The 21887-nt window shown below is 41.6% G+C and overlaps 1 protein-coding gene and 1 pseudogene across 3 annotated transcripts in view; both read right to left on the bottom strand.

Moving 5' to 3' along the window:
- Window positions 1-21887, bottom strand: part of KCNQ5 (potassium voltage-gated channel subfamily Q member 5) — a 514814-nt gene that overhangs the window by 382062 nt on the left and 110865 nt on the right. The window lies entirely within an intron of this gene.
- Window positions 8475-21887, bottom strand: part of LOC132584970 (vacuolar protein sorting-associated protein 41 homolog) — a 72041-nt pseudogene continuing 58628 nt past the window's right edge.

The following is a 21887-nucleotide window of genomic DNA, read 5'->3' as shown; positions in this document are numbered from 1 at the left end:
TGAAAGCAAATGTTCATCAAATTCCTGTGAAACAATTATCAGTGAAAGAACTGAAAGCTAGTGGAAATAAAAACATTTTAATTTGACAAATGCTAATATTTCTGCCTTGCTCTTTTCTTATGTAATGTTAATCTAGGTTCAGGACTCTCTTCCAAGAAGCTCATGAGGAAGTAAGCAGTCATACACACACACACCCATTGAAAGAAATATCATGCTGGGAGTATAAGCAAGAAGCTAAGTTGAAGCACAATTGCAGAGGAATTTCATAGTGCTCATATATATCTTCATCACTTTGATGCATCCAGTGATCACATTTCTGTATGAATAAGTCATCACAGATCAAGCACATTTCATATAATCTCAAATACAATGCTTTTCAATTTAGTCCATTTCCACAGTCATTGCAAGTAATCAGGTTGAATAATTAAGGGACAAGAAATCAAGTGATGTACATGCCCATGTGAACTAGATCTGAAGAACTGGGAAACTTTCAAGCTTGGTTGAAATGACTTCATAACATTCTTTGAAGTCTTGGTATCTTATTTCCAGCAAACAAAGCAGGAGACCAGAAAATATAGCCCTAAGGCTACAGAAAATACAACCCTCTAGGATCCATTTCTAGGGGTGGAACTGCAAAGTATGGATGACTCCAGTGTGTGTGTGTACATTTACACTAAATAATGTGCTTTGCAAGTGGATTTTTACTGTGTAAGAACAGCAAAATCCATTTGTAAATAGTAGCCATGTGAAAGCACCCAGGAATTCTGCATCTCTGCGCTAGGTTCCTCCATTTATCCTATAAATTGTAGCATCAATTAACACTGTTGTTACATCAAGTTGTGCATCTCCTTATCCCTATTCCACAAATGGAGGCAGGGAAAACACATAAAAATGCAAAGGCATCTGTTATTATACATTACAGAGGAGAATTCAACATCTGAGACTACCAGATGTTGACTGTGTCATGGTAGAACCACAGTTGAAAGCACTGCTCTTCTGCGGTTCTATATTTTGGAGTCACTGTTCCAGAGGTCTCTTCTGTGGTTCCTTACTTTTGGAGTCACTGTTCCAGAGGTTTCAGGTGCAAACTGGCAGAGAAAATGTTATGGCAGTTTTCAGAGTCTCTAACATTTCCACAGAAAGCCTTTTCAAGATAGGGATGTCAGTGCAGCAAATGAATTGCTGTGCTGACAGTTTAGGATGTTGATTCTATACTATCAGCATAATCACTATAAATTGTGATGGATCTGAAACACAACATTATGGCACTTATTTTTAAAAGCACTGTTGTTACTATTCGGGTCCTTTAATTTTTAAAATAAGGAAAAAGGTATGCTCTGTAGCTTCAAAGATGACACCTTGCTTCAAAGACAGGGAGAGGAAATAGCACTTGGAGAGGAAGGGATCCCCCACCTCCTGCTGCAGATGTGATGGATGAAACTCTTGAGTATGTAAAATATACAGTGAACAGCAGGAGCTATGACACAGAAGGACTACCATAGCATACTCCAAACCAGAAAACAAGACATAAAGGTTTCCCATTTATTCAGCAGCTTACATATTGACCTTCAGGTGTTTAGAGTTAGGTTTTTACAAGTCTATGAGGGATCTTGGGCTAAGAAACAATACCATGCCCAAAGGCAGATTTATAAATTGTAAAATAAATGAATAAAAGGCAGCTAAAAAACTTCACAGCTAAATGAAAATCTGATCCTGTTTTCCCACACGTCTCAAGCCATCTAGGTTCAAACATTCTTTGTAAAATATACTTTAAAGAGGTGCACATATTGGATAGAGGGAGCAATCCTAAGCCAATCTACCCAGAATCTTACTGAAGTCTATTTAGTGGGACTTTCTCCTTTGAAAGTGTTCTTAAGATTTCATTGATAATAATAAAACACCAGTCATAAACTAGAACCAGTGTATATAATAGAAAGGCAGTGATTCCTGAAGAATGATCGATCGAGGTCTGAGAAACAGGACAAGAGGCTGCCCCTCTGATCCTGCTAAATGGCACTTGATCAAGAAGCTAATATAATCAGAGGAAGAGGTAACAGACTGAGCACTATCATAATGTGTTATTATCTAGCTCTAGCACATGAAACAAAAACAAAAACAACAGAACCAAAATTTTATTCACTATGTCTTAGTTTACAACTGCCCTCAGCACTTTTTTGTCTAAGACTATTACCCCTTGTACCATTTATTTGTCAAAATTTTAATTTGAATGATCAACCCACCTGCCATATACTATTTGCATCTGCTTTTCAAGATGAGACCAAGAGATATCAAGATTTATTTCCTTCAAAATAACTAGCTAAAAGGTTGAGAGCAAATTAAATTTGTGGTATGTAATCAAATTTGTAGATTTCTCCCATTGTTTCATTAGTTACATTCTTAAGAGGAGCCTACTTGGTCCTTCGGTCTTTTGGAGTGACAGGAGAAGATAAATACCATGTCCTTTTATTTGAAGTGTTCTCTTGTCAATTATCATCTTTGGCAGGAAGCAGAAAAGCAGTGGATTTGTATAGGAAATAAACAAACAAAACCCAGACTGAATGGTCCTGTTCATGCTTAAGTCTCACTGAAATAAAATTTTGTAGCTAATTTGTAACAAACAATGTTTTCAATATAGTCTGAGACTCACTTCTAGACAATTTGCTTTGTCTCTGGGATTTCCTCTTAAATGGGTCACATGTGAGTAGATGTGAAAGATGTCTCGTTGAGACCCTGAAGAGTCACTGCCAGTCACTGTAGACCAGAAGTGTCAAACTCATTTGTTATAAGGACTGGATCTGACATAAATGTCACAATGTTTGGTAGGGCCATGTGTGCCATAAAATGTTACATGAGGTTTTTGTTGTTGTTCAGTCGCACAGTCGAGTCCAACTCTTTGCAACCCCATGGACAAAGTCATGCCAGGCCCTCCTGTCTTCCACCATCCTCCGAAGTCTACTCAAATTCATGTTTGTTATATCAGTAACGCTGTCCAGCCATCTCATCTTTTGCTGTCCCCTTCTTCTTTTGCCTTCTGTCTTTCCCAGCATCAGGATCTTCTCCAGTGAGTGCTCCCTTCTCATTTGGTGGCCAAAGTATTTGAGTTTGAGGTACCAGAGATATAAACGCTATAAAAATGATTTCAGATGCTGAATGTCAGTAGCACAGTTTATTGAATTAGATGTGATATGCAGTAGTAGGTGTGGAGATGACAGCATTGGTAATGGGACAGGAAACCTAGGTCTCAATTTGCTCCAGAAGGATTCAGTCCAGAAGGATGCAAAGAATAAGTGGACATAAGTCTGAAGATGTGAGCAGTGACTCATGAGAGAGAGCAGTGACCCATGAGAGTTCATACCTTACCATAAATTTTGTTAGTCTTCAAGGTGATACTGGATTCTTACCCTTCCTTACTGTTATTAGAAACCACAACATTCAAATGGGGGGGGTGGGGGGGGTAAACTTCCAGAACATTCAGTTGCTGACCTAAGAGTAACAGTTCTCTTACAAAGGAATTTCAAAGGAAGATCAGAAAGAGAGGCTGCTGAATTGCAACTGATAATAAAGCACAAGACAATGCATCCTCCTGGACTGAACTGAGACTTAGGTTTCTTCTCTCACTACCAATGTCTGATATTGCCATTTGGCATCTGAAATCAGTTCGTTCTCCAAGATATGAGGGGATATGGACATATTCCAGCTATAACTGAAGAAGAAAACAGTGACTAATGAAATCTCATGCCCTGCCACGAACTGTGTTAGTTGTTGGTGCTACTGGACTCTTGCTCCCTTCCACTAATAAAGATTGCAAGCTGTATAGTTAGGTTCTTTTCTTTTCTTTCATCTGTTAGAACTGGAAAGGAGGATCTCTGCAAATGAAATAATGTGGGAATTGCAGACTGATGATAATGAAAGCATTAAAAGGGGTTAATGTGAAAAAAGGCAGCCAGTGAGGTGTGAGGGGAGAGGGGGAGACCACGTGTTGAACTGGATTCTATGGAACCATAAATGTTTTTTTTAATACTTAGCCATCTGTTTCCAGTGTTGTGATTCCTAATCAGTCTTTTTGAAAGAAAATATGTTGGGGAAATGAAGGATGCAGGAAGCCTTTCATGCAATCCCATTTCCATTGTGTTTGTTTGGGGAAGGAGAGAAGTTAGTTTCCCAACTGCATCAAGAAAGACAGTTGTTCTAAAAACCTCTGATTTATTTAACTGCAATCCCAAATGTAAATTTATTAAAACATATAAGAACCATACATCAATAATCAAAATTCAATACTGTGCACAGTAATTTTATAAAGGATATCCTTGGGTGCACTCATCAAGACACAGAGAAAACGGTTTGTTGGCAAGAACAATGAACAAGAATACCTTCACACATTAAATACCTATTTCCATCCATAGGAGCCAATGTAACTGTCAATCTACTCTGTGACCAGTATCTGACATATAGCGATCTACACAACAGAGCTCAACACTTTCTCTCTATCTCTCTGGGTCAAGAAGTTCAAAGAAACCCAGAAAGAGCTAGGGTGACTTAGAGAGTCTGGGAAGCTAAATTCTGATATAGTATCTATTTAGAATTTGATAGTACATAAACATTTCAAAAGGCATAGTCATGTGAGGCAAAAGACAGTGTACTGTGTTATCAGAACCAGGAAAGTCACATTACCTGAAGTGTCCTAAAGCCTCCTTGGAAACAGAACCAAACTTTGAACTACAGGGTCTAATTCATATAGAAACTGAAATAGCATATGTTTTTTAACGTGTGTGTGTGTGTGTGTGTGTGTGTGTGAGAGAGAGAGAGAGATCAGGACTCAAAGTAATGTGAATTGTGCTGCAATTAATGTAAATTGTGCTTGTCAGAAGAATCTCCCTCTCTCCCACCCTCTCTCTCTCTGAAGAAGTATGTATGCACATGAAAGCTTATACCCAGAATAAAACTTTGTTGGTCTTAAAGGTGCCATGGGACTCCGTCTCTTTCTTTCATGCTCTCTCTTTTCTTTTCCCTCTCTCCCCCCCAAAGAAGGAGGAGGAGATCTCAGCCAATGGAGGGAAGAGAAGCTTGTAGACACAACAGCAGCCCCAGAGGACAAAGCAGGAGAGAGTGGCTGAGGAAGCTTTTGTGTGGTACAAGCATGCACATTTTCTCTTTCTTCCCCCGTCCCTTCCTCTCCAAAGAAGGAAAAAGAGATCTCAACCCCAGCAGCCACCCCAGAGGATGAAGCAGGAGACAGTGATTGAGGAAGCTTTTCTCTAGTGCATATATGTGCACTCTCTCTTTCCTTCTCCCCTCCCTTTTTCCCCAAAAGAGGAAAGGAGATCTCAGCCACTGGAAGGAAGACAAGCTTGGCAACGCAGCCGCAGCAGCAGTAGCAGCCTGGGAGGATGAAGCAGGAGAGAGCCAGTTGCTTGTGAGCCTGATACCAGCTCTGCAAGGGCCAGTTCTATGCAGCAGGTCGTATGTTTGACATCTTTGTAGACTGTATTAATCATGGTAAGTTTGACTCAGTGTAAGGCAGCTTCATATGGGTTTAATTATAGCTTTCTGGATTGGAATGGTAATCTTGAACTTACACTGATGTAAAGGGATGTAAATGGAACATATTTCTTTATTTATGGACCATATTTATAAACACATGTCCCAAGTAGTTTATAATATGTTTAAAACATTAATTGCAATTAAAAATTCAAAGACAGTCAAACAATAAAACCACTAAATGGATAGTAGCAACAATAAAACTACTAAATGAAATGAGTGGCGCAGTGTCAAAATTTCATAAAATCACCAATTAAAATCAGGTTAAGAACCAACCATTTCAGCCTACTGGATAAAAACTATAAATAAAAGTAGTGCATAGAACCTTATAAGCCATCATTAAAACCTTGGTGAAGGTGGGAAGTTTTAATTAGTGACAATCAGAGAAAGGTAACACTTGGGTAAGTGCATACAAGTTCCTGCTTCTAGTAGACACAAACCTGGCATCTCTCGCTCAAAAGAATTTATAGTACAGCCTCATTAGCTGATCATAAAGAGGAACAGGAAATATATAGAGGAAGATGCTGCCTTGGGTCTGCAGAAACTAGCACCTTGACGATACTGTCTTGGGTACTCAGAATTGGGCACAGAAACAAACTGATATCCAGTGTAATTGCTAGAGCACAGGTGTTCTACGGTCCCTTTTGTTTTCTGCTTTAAGAAGTCAGGAAACTGCAAGTTTTCAAACTGTCTTCAAGACACATCCATGAAGAGTGTATTACCGCAGAACCCCAGACAATGACAAATAGATTTCATGACCAAGCAAAGCTATCAGTTTGTATTGTTAGTCAACACAAGGCAGGATGGACAAGAATCTGATAGGCATGTGGACCATTACAAGTACTTTGTCAATACCTCAGGAAGAAGAAACTGACATGAACCCAAGCAATAGCACTAAGTCCAAAGGGCATTCTGTTGCAGAAGACAATGTGCTGTCCAAGCGGTTTTTTAAAAAAATGCTTTGCAAACAAGTCACAAGGCTCTGACTGGTCAACAGTTACAATCAGCGGTCATTTTGTGGAAAAATAGGTGGTGGAGCTATTCAATGGATGAGGAGGTGGAACTCTCCGAAGGAGGAGGTGGAACTCTCAGAAAGGTTCAGGAGCTGCACTTCTGTGAGCTCCCACTGAATTTGAGGCCTGGTTACAATTATAGCTTTCTTTAGGTTTACAGTATACCTTTCTTTAGGTTTTATGGGTCACATGGTCATGTTACTGAGAGGTGCTGCCTGATATAAACGGAGTACCCCAGTGCAAATAAAGAGAGAGGGTCTCCTATTCTTGGTAAACAAAATGGAGTATGACCAAATACAGGCCAAGACAACACTCCATCTAAACGGGTGGAGTGGACCCAGTAGAGAGCTTGGTTTGGTTTGTGCCTGCAGTCTGTATATCACCACAATCTCACCCATTTCCCCCTCCAGCGTCCCACCCAAAAGGGATGCATAATGACATGGGAACTACGGGTAAGTAGTACTCTCACTCTGATCTTCTGGAACTTGCCAAATGTCTCTTCCTCCAGTCTATCACCTCTACCTTGCTAAAGCCAATCAAATGCATAACTTGATTGAGCCTACCTTTAAAGTCTTTGATCCCTTTTCTGAGTGTCAGACAAAACCTGGTAACAAATTATGCAGTCCCTCCAAGCCTATCGTCCTAGCGAAATGTGCGAAGTTTCCCAACATAGCGTTGCAAGATAGCCATCTATGAAACATCAAAGCCCCTTTGGTAACTACCAACCCCCATCCGTCATACCCCTATAAAGTGTGGGTCAGAACCCCACCTCAGTGTGCAGTCAATCCTGATGTGCTGGTTATTACCTTTAAAGCCCTATATGGCCGAGGACCTGCCTACCTTAGGGACCACCTCTCCCCATATGTTCCCCAGAGAGCACTGAGATCCAGTTCCCAAAACCTTTTAAAAATCCCTGGACCAAGAGAGGCTAGATTGAAAACAACGAGGGAGCAAGCCTTCTCAACAATGGCCCCCCGATGGTGGAATCAACTCCCAGAGGAGGTGCGAGCCCTGCGGGACCTGAATCATTTTCGCAGGGCTTGCAAAACCACCCTCTTTCAGCTCACTTTTAAGATGGAACCCGGCTAAATTGACTTCTAGCCATCTAATACATGTCTGTGAATTCTAGCACCTTAATTACTAACACATAACGGCTGTTTTATCTAATTTTAACTTAATTTATAAATGTAATTTAATTGTATTTTAATCTGTTTTATTGTATTGATTGCATTTTATTGAAATCATGGTTGTACCATGTCTTGTGAGCCGCCCTGAGCCTGCCTTTGGCAGGGAGGGCGGGATACAAAAATAAATTTATTATTATTATTATTATTATTATTATTATTATTATTATTATTATTATTATTATTATTATTATTATTATTATTATTATTATTATGTAATCTGAAAGTCTTGTAATTAGGATCACATGGTGTTTGGGTGTTGTTGTTTTTTGTAAAGGGTAAAGTAGCCTATGGAGAAGGAAGATTGAATTAGAGAATGTGACATATCCCCCGCCCACACCATGCCATTTTCTGAAGTAATGCCCTGTTACTGGTACCTGTATTTTCCACCACAGAACAAATAGTAGCTTAGGAACGTAGAAATAAGACTGCTGTGGACTGTGTCCAAACTGAGGGGCTCTTTTTTTTTTTTACCATATTAGGTTTAATTGTTCTCATTATTAAGACAAACATACAGGCGCACCAACTGCAGCAGTGATACATCAGCTGATGATACATTGATTTCTCTTCTGTCTTTTTATGGCTAGGGATCCATAGAAGAAATATCAGTGGTCTGGATGATTTAAAGATTCTCCATGTACATGTCTCCAGCCAGAATTAAATGGATACAGGCATTAACAATGAAGCATTACTCCTCTGTGTCATGTTAAAACAGACAGACAGACACACACGTACACACACAGAGAGGAAGAGAGATTCTTGGCATGTCGGGGGCTCTCATTTCTTCATCTCCAGGATGGCACTGCCTGGGCCTCGGTGCTTAGCACTGCAGATGTTACAGAACTTCACTGAAGAGATTGTGTTAGGTTCAGGAATGCACTCTTTGTGGAACATGTGCCTGCAGTGAAACACGGTGACTTGGAAGGCTTCAAATGCATTTGTAGGCAGTATTGGGGAAAGACATGCCTCACAGATACTCTCCTCATCCACAAGAACCCCTCTCATTTGTGTGCGGTGCATCTTTTTCAGCAAGGACAGTGAGTCAGCCACAAGGAACTTCTTGCATCCCTCCCGAAGCAAGATCTGCAAATTGTAATCCTGGAGAATTTTGAACAAGGAGTCCCTTAAATTTGGAATCTCCATTCCTTCTTTTATGCGATGGATCAGAAAGATAGGATCAACGTGTGTCCCAATGTTATTTAACAAGCCAGTGATAAAAGGTGGTTTGTCAATGGAATACAAGATGAGGTCTTCCCAAAGTTCCGCATCATCTTGTTCCTTGGCAAATTCAATAGCCTTATCGACATCGTTCAGCTCCTCCATTATCATCTTCAGGGTGCTCCCGCTGTTGCCCATTCTGCTCAGAAGATAAACTGTTTCTTCTATGAAGTTTCTTTGCTGGCAGATTTCAAGAGCCTTTTCTAACGGGCAGTGGGTGCTGTCTCAGAGAAATGGAAGCAAGTTTGGCAGGTCATACTCGGCATAGCGGCTGATCTGTTTCTCATGGAAATTTTGCCCTTTGTGGTGGACCCTCTTGAAGAGTTTATGCAAACACACATGTTGCAATTCAGGCCTGTTTGCCAGTTCTTCTATGACTTTGTCAATAGAGATTTTATCTTCATTATCCAACAGCATGTCAACTGCTTTCTCTGAATCAAACTCCATTAGCAGAACAATTTTGTCCCTGATGGAGCTGAAAAGTTTGTGTTTGTGGATCAGCTGGAAAACATCTTTATGTCTCAGTGTGAAGTAAATTTCAAGGGCCTTTCCATAGCGTTGGTCATAGGTGTACAACTCGGCAAGCATCTTCAGTAAGGTCGCGTTCTGGGGATCTTTCTTCAAGCGATCGACTACTGCTTGGACAATGATTGTGTTGTTGTAGAGAGTCCCTGGCCATTCCTTTATCAGTGTTGCAAAACCCTCATAGTCGCTCTCTAGGAACTCATGGAGGACCATTTCATAAATGAAAGGCTTCAAGATGGAATCGTGTCTTGGCAAATAGCGCCTGATTGCCTTAAGTTGTCCAATTTCTTTAAACCTATGCACTTCAAATTCCCAGAGGTCTGTGTTTTTCTCAAGTATTTTCTGGCATTTCTGTGCTGCAAGATCGTAATCTCCAATTTTCAGGAGATGTTCTATGTAGGCTAAGCCTATGTTTTGAATCTTGTGTTTTTTCATGGTCTTCTGACTGATCTCAGCTGCCATCAAAGCCTCTTCATATTTCTTCTTCTCCAGCAGCCACTCAATGTGGTAGTCTTGATCCCGTTCTTTGGCCACAACGACATCTCTCGGACTGATGATGTAAAAAAGTGATTCACCTTCTGAATATTCTAAACGATAATCTCGGCATTCGTTTTCCTGGTAGCCTCGGACAGTTAGTGCATCAGAAGAAATTTATTCACAGGACTCGGGAAATTGCTGAATTATATCCAGCCAAGGTCTAGCACAGTACTCAGTTTCTGTTTTCTCCAAAACTTCCTTTACATAGGAAAGCAAAACAAGCTGGTCACAGAGAGGTGTGACCCCACTGATGTGGAATTCAGTGTTGGACTGGGAAACTATTTCCATGTAACGACTGGGCAGATCTCTCATTTCACTGGTGTGTCGTTCTTTTACATAGCAGATCTTTACTGAATTTCCCCAGCCAATAATCAGTGTTAAATTATCTTTCCAGCAAAGGCTGCAAGGATACATATCTGGACGGAGGCTTATATTGTCTCGGGGCACGTTGGTGATTCTTTGCTTCATGATCACATCGAGTATCTTCATGCCCATATTATTGGCCTAAGCAATTAGGTTTCCTTTCCACTTAACATTCCTTATAGTCCCCTCTCCTTCATGTAAAACAGAAGGCTTCCATCTGTTCATCCAGGTCTTTTCATATAACAATAACTATCTGTTTTCTGCTGGTAAATCTCTCTAATGCTTCAGCATTACAGTGGCCCATTACAGTGGCCCATAAGCCGCAGAGGTCCATCAGCGCCTTGTTTCCTCCTGTTACAAGCTGTTTGTAATGTGATCTCACAACTGAGGGTGAACAGCAACAATTTTAATTGGACAATCAAACGTTTCATGGAATTCTTCTCCCATGTATAATCCAAACACCTGCACCTTAGGAGGTAGTGAGCTCCTCTTCACTGACAGTCTTCAAACAGCGGCTGGACGAACAGTTGTCAAGGATGCTTTAGGCTGATCTTGCATTGAGCAGAGGATTGGACTAGATGGCCCCTTCCAATTCTTTGATTCTAGGATTTATATCTTTTAAAATAAGCAGCAAAATATACTTAAAGCTTTTCTCAAAGGCTCAACTTTCCCATGTGTAGGGAAACGTCATCCTAGGCTAGGGTTATCTGTGAGTTGGTAGAAAGAAGCTGTCAAACTCCCTGAGGGGCTCTCTTTACCAAATCTCTTTAGCAAATAGCCTTATTTGGGATTCCACTATAGAAAGAACAGCTGTGAAATACTGGTACTGATCAAATCTCAGGAAATATTATCATACCATTCTATACTGTTGTGTGGATTCTTGTATTTAAAGTGTTATATGTAGTTCTAGCTAGATGGAAGAATAAACCAGATGGGAGAATAATACTCAATCTGAGAAACTGTTGAAAAAGCAAACCTAAGGTGTAAATGTTTTCTGATACCTAATGCATTTGTTGATGTTTTTGTCCACCCCCAGAATTTCTGCAGTAACCTGACCAATTAGGTATGTAGCTACTATTTTAAGAAACCAAATTAGCATGAACTAGGGTTGAACTAGATGGGCAGCTGTGTTGCTCTGAAGCAATAGAACAAAGTTGGAGCCCAGTAGCACCTTTAAGACTAATGAAGTTTTATTGAGAATGTAAGCTTTTGTGTGCTAAAAGACAATGAAATGAGGTACAGTTAGCAGTGCTACATATAGCTTGTGGGTAGTGGTTAAGCATGCAAAATAGTATAAAGTTAGAATCCAATGGCAAAATAGTGAAATTAACAAACTGAAAGAATAATACCTTGGTCTGGATAGTTGCATTAATGATTAAATTCAGGGCTTTTTTGGTAGCAGGAACTTCTTTGCATATTAGGCCACACACCCTGATGTAGCCAATCCTCAAAGAGCTTACAGGACTCTTAGTACAGGGCATACTGTAAGCTCCAGGAGGATTGGCTACATCATGGGTGTGTGGCCTAATATGCAAAGGAGTTTGTGCTACAAAAAGACCCCTGATTAAATCCATCTTAATCTCTTTGTTGAAAATAGATACACTACAATTTCTTTTTGTATTTTACTGGTTTAATATAATAGTTTGCCTGTATCACACTTATGTTCATATTTTCTAGCTTTCCTGTTTCCAGCAAATCTTAGAATAAAACATTAATTTCATGAAATCAGCCCCCCATATCATTTGCAGAGGGCAAAATAAATTTCCCATATACTGTAACATGGAAGTATACTGATACACCTCTTCTCACCATGCTTATACATTTCATACAAAGTCCAGAGATGTGTTTGTGTGTTTTCTAGAGTGATCTGCATTCTTCCTTGCATCTGATGCATGACAGCAGAAAATATGAGTCATTCAGGCTTACTTTATAGAATTATGGCTGAAGCCACCCTTTGTAAGCAGGAAAAAAAATCCAGCCAATTGATTCAATTAAAATGGTAACATCTAACTTCATAAGAAAAACAGAACTGGGAGTACATCCACACATTGCTTTTTTCCAAGCTAGATAAAAGGAGACTATAACCTTTGTGAATTTACATCCAATGAATAATGCAGTCTCTCTTTCAACTGCCTATGGGATAGAACAATATACAATAAAATAAATGTGGAACAAGAATAATCCACATGGAACGTATATGGATTCGATAAGTGTTTCTACCATATGTCAACGGTTTCCCTCCTTCCCTTGCAATGTAATTGCCCATTTCAGTGAAAGAAATAATTTAGTTGTGGTGATGGTGAAAAGTACCGACAAGTAACAGCTGACTTACGGAGACCGCATAGATTTCCAAGGCAAGAGAAATTCAGAGGTGGTTCACCATTGCCTGCCTTCACATCATGACCCAGGTCTCCCATCCATTTACTTGCTAGGGTCGGCCCTGCTTAGCTTCCAAGATCTGATAAGATTCGGCTGGCTTGGGCTATCCAGGTCAGGATCCAGGTCAGGGGTACAGGGCCGTACAGACATGTTATGCCAAATCTATAAGATCCTGGAAGTTTATACAGATAGAAAAACTTCAAATGCTGTGATGTGGAACTGAGCTAGTATTACCAGTTCTCTTTTTATCAGTGATGGATTTGAATCAATTTGGAAAAATCTTTACGGCCATCCTGCCATTTTAAGAGTGATATTTTAACATTTACCTATGGAGAGAAACCAGGGGGGAGGGGATGAAGTGGGTTAGGGTTGTGATATTACCTTTAATTTGAGTCAACAGGGATGAAGTCCTCCTTGCAAACTTTGGATTCAGGGAAGCACATCTATAGCATCTATCACCAACATTTTGCAATTGTGGCAAATGTCAAGGACTTCTTAATGCATGTCAATTACATATTTGGAAAAAATAAACTAGATAAATCAGATATGCTTTATCAACTGAAACTTTTAAAATGAACATCCATTCAGGAAATAAGAAACTTTCATAAATTCCAAAATCATTAAGGCTTTCAATTGTAACATTTGCGATTATATACCAAAGGACGTCCAGAATGAGGCATCTGTGTAGTAGCAAGCATAATAATAATTATTATTATTGTATGGCACTGTGTGAAGAATAGCCAGGAGATCCTAAGATTAAGAACATAAGAGAAGCCATGTTGGATTAGGCCAATGACCCATCTAGTCCAACACTGCATCACACAGTAGCCAAATATATATACACACACATATACACACTGTAGTTAATAACCACTGATGGACCTCTGCTCCATATTTTTATCTAACCCCCTCTTGAAGCTGGCTATGCTTGTAGCTGCCACCACCTCCTGTGGCAATGAATTCCACAAGTTAATCACCCTTTGGGTGAAGAAGTACTTCCTTTTATCCGTTTTAACCTGACTGCTCAGCAATTTCATTGAATGCCCACGAGTTCTTGTATTGTGAGAAAGGGAGAAAAGTACTTCTTTCTCTACTTTCTCCATCCCACGCATAATCTTGTAAACCTCTATCATGTCACCCCACAGTCGACGTTTCTCCAAGCTAAAGAGCCCAAGCGTTTTTACCTTTCTTCATAGGGAAAGTGTTCCAAACCTTTAATCATTCTAGTTGCCCTTTTCTGGACTCTTTCCAGTGCTATAATATCCTTTTTGAGGTGCGGTGACCAGAATTGTACACAGTATTCCAAATGAGACCGCGCCATCGATTTATACAGGGGCATTATGATACTGGCTGATCTGTTTTCAATTCCCTTCCTAATAATTCCCAGCATGGCGTTGGCCTTTTTTATTGCAATCGCACACCGTCTTGACATTTTCAGTGAGTTATCTACCACGATCCCAAGATCTCTCTCTTGGTCAATCTCTGCCAGTTCACAACTCATCAACTTGTATTTGCAGCTGGGATTCTTGGCCCCAATGTGCATTACTTTGCATTTGGCCACATTGAACCTCATCTGCCACCTTGATGCCCACTTACCCAGCCTCAACAGATCCCTTTGGAGTGCCTCACAATCCTCTCCAGTTCTCCACCCTGAACAATTTAGTGTCATCTGCAAACTTGGCCACTTCACTGCTTACTCCCAACTCCAAATCATTTATAAACAAGTTAAAAAACATGGGACCTAGTACTGAGCCCTGTGGCACCCCACTGCTTACCATCCTCAGCTGTGAAGACTGCCCATTTATACTCACTCTCTGCTTCCTATTAATTAGCCAGTTTTTGATCCACAAGAGGACCTGTCCTTTTACTCCATGACTCTCGAACTTACTAAGGAGCCCTTGATGAGGAACTTTATCAAAAGCTTTCTGGAAGTCAAGGTAAACAACATCTATTGGGTCTCCTTTGTCCACATCTTTGTTTACCCCCTCAAAGAAATGTAACAGGTTAGTGAGGCAAGATCTTCCCTTACAGAACCCATGCTGAGTCTTCCTCAATAACTCGTGTTCATCAATGTGCCTACTCATTCTGTCCTTACTAATGGTTTCTACCAACTTTCCTGGTATTGAAGTCAGACTGACTGGCTTGTAATTTCCCGGATCTCCTCTGGAACCCTTTCTAAAGATGGGGGTGACATTTGCTACCATCCAGTCCTCAGGAACGGAGGCAGATTTCAATGAAAGATTACATATTTTTGTCAGGAGATCCACAAGTTCAACTTTGAGTTTTTTCAGAACTCTTGGATGTATGCCATCCGGACCTGGTAACTATTAGTTTTTAATTCGTCTATCAGTTGTAGCACCTCCTCTCTTGTCACCTCAATCTGACTCAGGTCTTTCAACACCCCTTCCAAAATAAGTGGTTCTGGAGCGGGCAAACACTTCTCATCTTCCACAGTGAAGACGGAGGCAAAAAATGCATTCAGCTTCTCAGCCATTTCCCTATCCTCCTTCAGTAATCCCTTTACCCCTTGGTCATCTAAGGGCCCCACTGCCTCCCTGGCTGGTTTCCTGCTTCTAATATACTTGAAGAAATTTTTATTGTTGGTCTTTTGTTTTTTGCAATATGCTCCTCATAGTCCCTTTTTGCCTGCCTGATCACAGTCTTGCATTTGATTTGCCACAGCCTGTGTTCCCTTTTATTAATCTCACTTGGGCTAGCTTTCCACCACTTAAAGAGTCCTTCTTACCTTTTACAGCTTCCATTACTTTGTTAACCATGCAGCCCTTTTCTTATACCTGTTTGTGCCTTTCCTAACTTGTGGTGCATATTTTATCTGAGCTTCTAGGATTGCAGTTTTAAATAGCCTCCAAGCTTCCCCAAAGGTTTTGACTATATTTACCTTTCCTTTCAATTTCCTCTTCACATGGCTCCTCATCTCAGAGAATTTACCCCTTTTAAAGTTAAACGTGGTTGTGCTGGCCTTTTGGGGCAACTCTCTATTTATGCAAATGGTGAAATCAATAACGTTATGGTCATTGCTCCCAAGCATCACGTTTACAACTCTCACCAAATCTTGGGCATTACTTAGGACCAAATTCAGGATCGCCCCACCCCTGGTAGTATCTGCTCCATAGCACAGTCATTGAGAGCATCTAGAAACTCAATCTCTTTCTCTCGACCTGAACACATATTGACCCAATCAATCTGCGGGTAGTTAAAATAACCTATTACGACACAGTTTTTACATTTAGCCACTATCTTTAATCCTTCCATCATATTATAATCGTCCTCTATCTTTTTATTTGGTGGGCGATGATAAACTCCCATAGTTAAATTTCTTTTTGGACCCTCTATTTCAACCCAAAGCATTTCTAAAAGGGAATCTAATTCTCTGACCTCAGTCTTACTGGACTGTATACCCTCTCTGACATACAGAGCCACCCCACCTCCAGCCCTTCCCTCCCTATCCTTCCAATATAACTTATATCCAGGAATCACCGTGTCCCACTGATTCTCCTCATTCCACCAAGTTTCTGAAATTCTCACAATGTTTTCTCCCAACACTAAACATTCCAACTCACCAATTTTACTTTGAACACTTCTAGCACTTGTATACAAACATCAATAATTTCCCAGGCAAGCTAGGCCTGCAACCTACCTACTGCTGCCTCGAGACTTTGGCAGACACTCCATACTGTTTGTCACCATCTCAGTGAAAAACTCTTATCCATTACCCGGTAGAAAAGTAACAGCTAACCCTTCATCTCTTTGAGATGAGTCCTCCCGAACCAGAGACATTTCATCTCCTGTTGGCTTTCCCCCAAGATTTAGTTTAAAAACTGCTCTGCCACCTTTTTGATTTTAAGCGTCAGCAGCCTGGTTCCATCTGGGGATAAGTGGAGACTGTCTCTTTTGTACAGCTCCCGCTTGTTCCAGAAAGCTTCCCAGTGCTTAACAAACTTAAACCCTTCCTCCCTACACCATCGACTCATACACACATTGAGACTTCTAATTTGTGCCTGTCTCTCCAGCCTTGCACGTGGAACAGATAGCACTTCTGAGAAGGCTGCCTTGGAGGTCCTGGCCTTAAGTCTCCTGCCTAGCAGCCTAAATTTTTCCTCCAGGACCTCATGACTGCATTTCCCCACATTGTTGGTGCCAACATGCACCACAACCACTGGCTCCTCCCCAGCACTATCAGCCTATCTACTACACACGTAATGTCCGCTACCTTCGCACCAGGCAGGCAAGTCACCATACGGTCAGTATGCGGTTTAGCCACCCAGCTGTCTACTTGCCTAAGGATCGAATCACCAACTACCAAGACCCCCCCCCTCTCCCTGCCCAGGGATGGTTCCTTGGCGTGAAAGGATTCCCGCTCAACAACTGAAGGAGAGGTCCCTTCTGAGGGCGCATTCCCCTTATCAGCACGGTGCCCTGTTCCCTCTCGACCCTCATGCTCCTTGGCAGCAACGGGGCTGCCATGTTCAGAGCGGGGCTCCGCGAGAGTCTTCTCCAAGTGCCTAACTGACTGTCTCTGCTTCTCCAGGTCAGTCACCTCGGCCTCAAGGGTACAAACTCGTTCCCTGAGGACCAGGAGCTCCGTGCATCGAGCACACACCCAAGACTTCTGTCCTGTGGGCAGATAGTCATACATGTGACACTCAGTGCAAAACACTGGAAAGCCCCCACCCCCCTGCTGGCATTCTATCTTCATGATAGCTTTTAAAAAATACATACAGTCCCCTTTTAAATCCTGTTTGTTTATGTGGCTCCCCTTCTGGAGGGTCAATTTACCTTATTGGGAACACAAGGAAATAGGGATTTGGGTTCCTGGTCCTTACAGAGCCCCCAGGCTAAGAGCCACAGGCCAAGAGCCCTTTAGCTCTCACCCTTCGGCTCGCGCCAAAGGCTCACGCCTCTGGCAAGGCACAGCTTAATAATTCAAAGAGGGTGAGGAACACAGGCACTCCTAATCAATCAGCATCAATCAGCAACGATCACCTTCAATCACCTTCAGTCCACTCAAACCAAACAGACAGTAGTTCCCCAGCAACCACAACTCAGAATTTCCAGCAGTCACACAAACTCAGACATTCTCAGCAACTTCCCCAGCTGCTTAGAAAGCCAAACCTCACCCTTATAGGACTTATTCTCTGCTCTCTCTCAGAACTTCTCTGGCAGCCACAAGTTCTAGCTTGTTTAACATTATGAACCACTAAGTGGCAAGCTAGACTTGATTTTAAGGAGAGAGACATTTCAGAGGTGGTTTTGCCATTGCTTGCCTCTGGTATTCCCTGGAGGTCACCCTTCCAAATTCTAGTCAAGGCCAACCCTGCTTAGCTATTGAGATCTGATGGATTCAGGCTAGCCTTGGCTATTCAGGTCAGGGCAGTAGCAGGCAAATTTAACTTGAGTCAAGTCAGATTTTGACAAATATGAATATTAGGTCAGGAAATGTTAGGTCATGAATCACTGACTAGGTGTATGTCAATTACAAGTTTTTGTATTTGTGGACTAAGTCAAAGTTTTTAACAGTACTATTGTTTTAGCTTCCCACAGAACACTCTCTGCAGTGCGTGGCATACTAAAAAATTAATGTTAAATATCACCATAGAACTGCCATAAAATTTAGATGGATTCAGCTACTTTACATGAAGGTGCTACTAAGCTTGACCCTAGGTTGTTTAGAAAGCTAGATGGACTCTTAGAAGCACAAGACAATTCTATAATTGATTCCAGTGCACCTGGTCTTCTATACTGAATGCATTCTGAAGTAAGCATATTTAATATATAGTATAATTTGAGCATATTCAGTATTACTGAAAGAGCACAATGTTCTCAACAATTTTACCTTAATCTTAGCTTATTTTGAAAGTAATTTAGGGGTTTCATTCTATCTGTAATAGTTCTCACGGTCTGACTAGCGATGACTGCTAGCAGAGATACATATAATTACTAGTGGTGTATAAAACAATAACAAACTGTTTTTTGACCACAAAAGAGGCAACACATTACCTAACCATAAAAGGACTTATAGAAGTACTATGCCGTGAGAAACAATTCATTCTGAAAAGTGTCTGCTGGAACTTTATTCACTGATAACTATCCTACTGGCAGTTTTAAGCTAAAGGAGTTTTCACAAAGATGTTTAACAAGCAAGGCATGCCTATTATAAAGCAACTCCTATTGAGCTAAAAGGGCCTGACTTCTGAATAGCCATGTTTGAGTTGGTGGTCCTATTTTTGAGATAACGACATATCAAGAAGAGTGCTCACAAACCGACAGGCAAGAAGGAGAAACAGAAGGGAAAAATGAGGATAATAACAATAAACTGCACAAATATCCCCCATCACCCATATTTCAGGAGAACAGACTGTTTTTGTACTGGGTTCCACACCAGACCCACCCAAACAAAACTGGATTCAGCTTCTAAACTTTTAAAAAAACCAATGGGCTTTGCTCCCTGGATTTAAATTGTGAGTTTTTCTGGCTTAGAATCATAGAGTTGAAAGGGACCTCTAGGGTCATCTTGTCCAACCCCCTGCACAATGCAGGAAACTCACAAACACCTCCCCCAAAATTCACAGGATCTTCATTGCTGTCAGATGGCCATCTAGCCCCTGTTTAAAAACCTCCAAGAAAGGAAAGCCCACCACCTCCCGAGGAAGCCTGTTCCACTGAGGAATTGCTCTAACGGTCAGGAAGTTCTTCCTAATGTTGAGCAGGAAACTCAATTGATTTAATTTCAACACATTGGTTCTGATCCTATCTTCCGGGGCCACATAAAACAATTCCACACTATCCTCTAGATGACAGCCCTTCAAGTACTTGAAGATGGTGCTCATATCACCTCTCAGCCACCTCCTCTCCAGGCTAAACATCCCCAGCTCCTTCAGTCTTTCCTCAAAGGACTTGGTCTCCAGACCCCCTCACCATCTTCGTCGCCCTCCTCTGGACCCATTCCAGCTTGTCTATATCCTTCTTAAAATGTGGTGCCCAAAACTGAACACAATACTCCAGGTGAGGTCTTACCAGAGCAGAGTAAAGTGATACCATCACTTCATGGATCTGGACACTATACTTCTGTTGATACAGCCCAAAATTGCATTTGCCTTTTTAGCCACTGCATCACACTGTTGACTCATGTTCACACTGTTGACTCATGTTCGCACATATTACTGCTAAGACAAGTCTTCCCCATCCTATAACCATGCATTGGATTTTTCCTACCTAAATGCAGAACTTTACATTTATCCTTGTTAAAATTCATTTCATTGATTTTAGCCCAGTTTTCCAGCCTGTCAAGGTCATCTTGTATCCTGTTTCTGTCTTCTTCTGTGTGTGGAACCCCTCCCAATTTAGTATCATCTGCAAATTTAATAAGCATTCCCTCTATTCATTCATTCAAATCATTGATAAAGATGTTGAACAAACAGTTCCCAGGCCAGATCCTTGAGGCAATCCACTTGCCACTCCTCTCCAAGAGGATGAGGAACCATTCACACTCTTTGGGTGCGATCTGTCAACCAGTTACAGATCCACCTAACAGTAACAGGATCCAAACCACATTTTACCAACTTGTCAACAAGAATAGTATGTGGAACCTTATCAAAAGCCTTACTGAAATCAAAATAAACGATGTCTACAGCATTCCCCTGATCCAGCATGGTAGTCACTTTCTCAAAAAAAGAGATCAAGTTAGTCTGACATGACTTGTTCTTGAGAAAACCATGCTGGCTCATTCTTTCTAAACGTTCCAGGACCGACCGTTTGATGATTTGTTCTAAAATTTTTTCAGGTATAGACGTCAAGCTGACAGGTTGGTAGTTACCCGGATCATCTTTTTTCCCCTTCTTGAAGATGGGGACAACATTCGCCCGCTTCCAATCTTCCGGCAGCTCTCCTGTTCCACCCCCTTATAGTTTAACTCTGTCTTTCTTAACAGCAACTCACACAGGAGTATTCATATGCAGCTTTAAGTCTCATATGTGTATACTTACTGTCCACGTTAATCAGTGACTGCCTTTTTCATTTGGGCCTGGTAAGTCACTGTCCCTATTTTTGCCTCTTGGGGATACTTCTGAAATATTGTATGAGATGCTGAAGTTTTTCAGCTTCTTTTCCAGAGTCTCTTGAAGCTAAATCTCTGAAGCTGATAGTGAAGGATGTATCTCTAGTGCACACATGTACACACCACGGAACCATGTTCTGCATAATTCACCACATTCATATGCTGCAGTTCCTATATAACGCATGACCAGAATGCAGTCTAAAATCACATGATGCTGTCTGGGCTGAATGGGTTTGACGCCGCCTCATCCTTCCTCCCCCCCTTCCCTTCTGTGCTGCCGGGAAGAGGCGGTGAAGTGCCACTTCCCAGCCTCTTCAAAGCCCTCGCACTGATCAGCTGATTGGTGGTAAAACGCTGCTGCTGCAGCCACTGCGTCCCTTCCCTTCCCTTCTGCGGTAGAACCGCATTCTGCCACGCCTCACCCACGTGCTAAGCGTGGCTAGAATCAGCCTTACCCTTAGACTTGGCCCCTGCCTCTCAGCATTCTCCTCCTGAAAAGAGTCTGCTGGAACCTTCCTGAGGGAGGAGAATGCTGAGAGATGTGGGCCGAGTTTAAGGGTAGGACTAATTACAGTCGTGCTCGGCTTGCAGGGCGGCGGTGGAGCATGGCGCCACAAAAGAGGAGGAGAGGGGGCAGCAGCCACTGCAGCAGCATCTTACCCAGCAGTCAGCTGATCGGGGGGGCTTGGTGAGGGCCCCTTTGGGACTGCCTGGCAAGTGTGCAATGGAAGCACAAGTGCCCATGCGGTGGTCAGGATAGGCAGAGCGGAGTGAAAGGGTGCCTATAGCTTTCAGCTTGGGTCTCAGCCCAATGGAGGGGCCACAGAGATTGAAGAGGGGGTTAAATGGAGCAGCCTCCCCCCCCCCACATAGCTATGGGCCTGGGAATGCTCAGTTTGAAAACCATGGACAATCACAAGCTTTTTAATGCTAGACAAACTGGTTTGATTTGTGAAGTTTGAGATGCACTTTAATGAACTCCCTCCCTAGTATGGTTGAAACACCAAACTCACAGGGGACCTCCGTACGACTCTCCAAGTTTGATGATGATTGAAT

The sequence above is a fragment of the Heteronotia binoei genome, chromosome 1 (genome assembly GCF_032191835.1).
Source record: "Heteronotia binoei isolate CCM8104 ecotype False Entrance Well chromosome 1, APGP_CSIRO_Hbin_v1, whole genome shotgun sequence".
Taxonomy (NCBI): Eukaryota; Metazoa; Chordata; class Lepidosauria; order Squamata; family Gekkonidae; genus Heteronotia; species Heteronotia binoei.
Note: the sequence above shows the minus strand (reverse complement) of the source record. Positions and strands in the feature narration are given on the sequence as shown.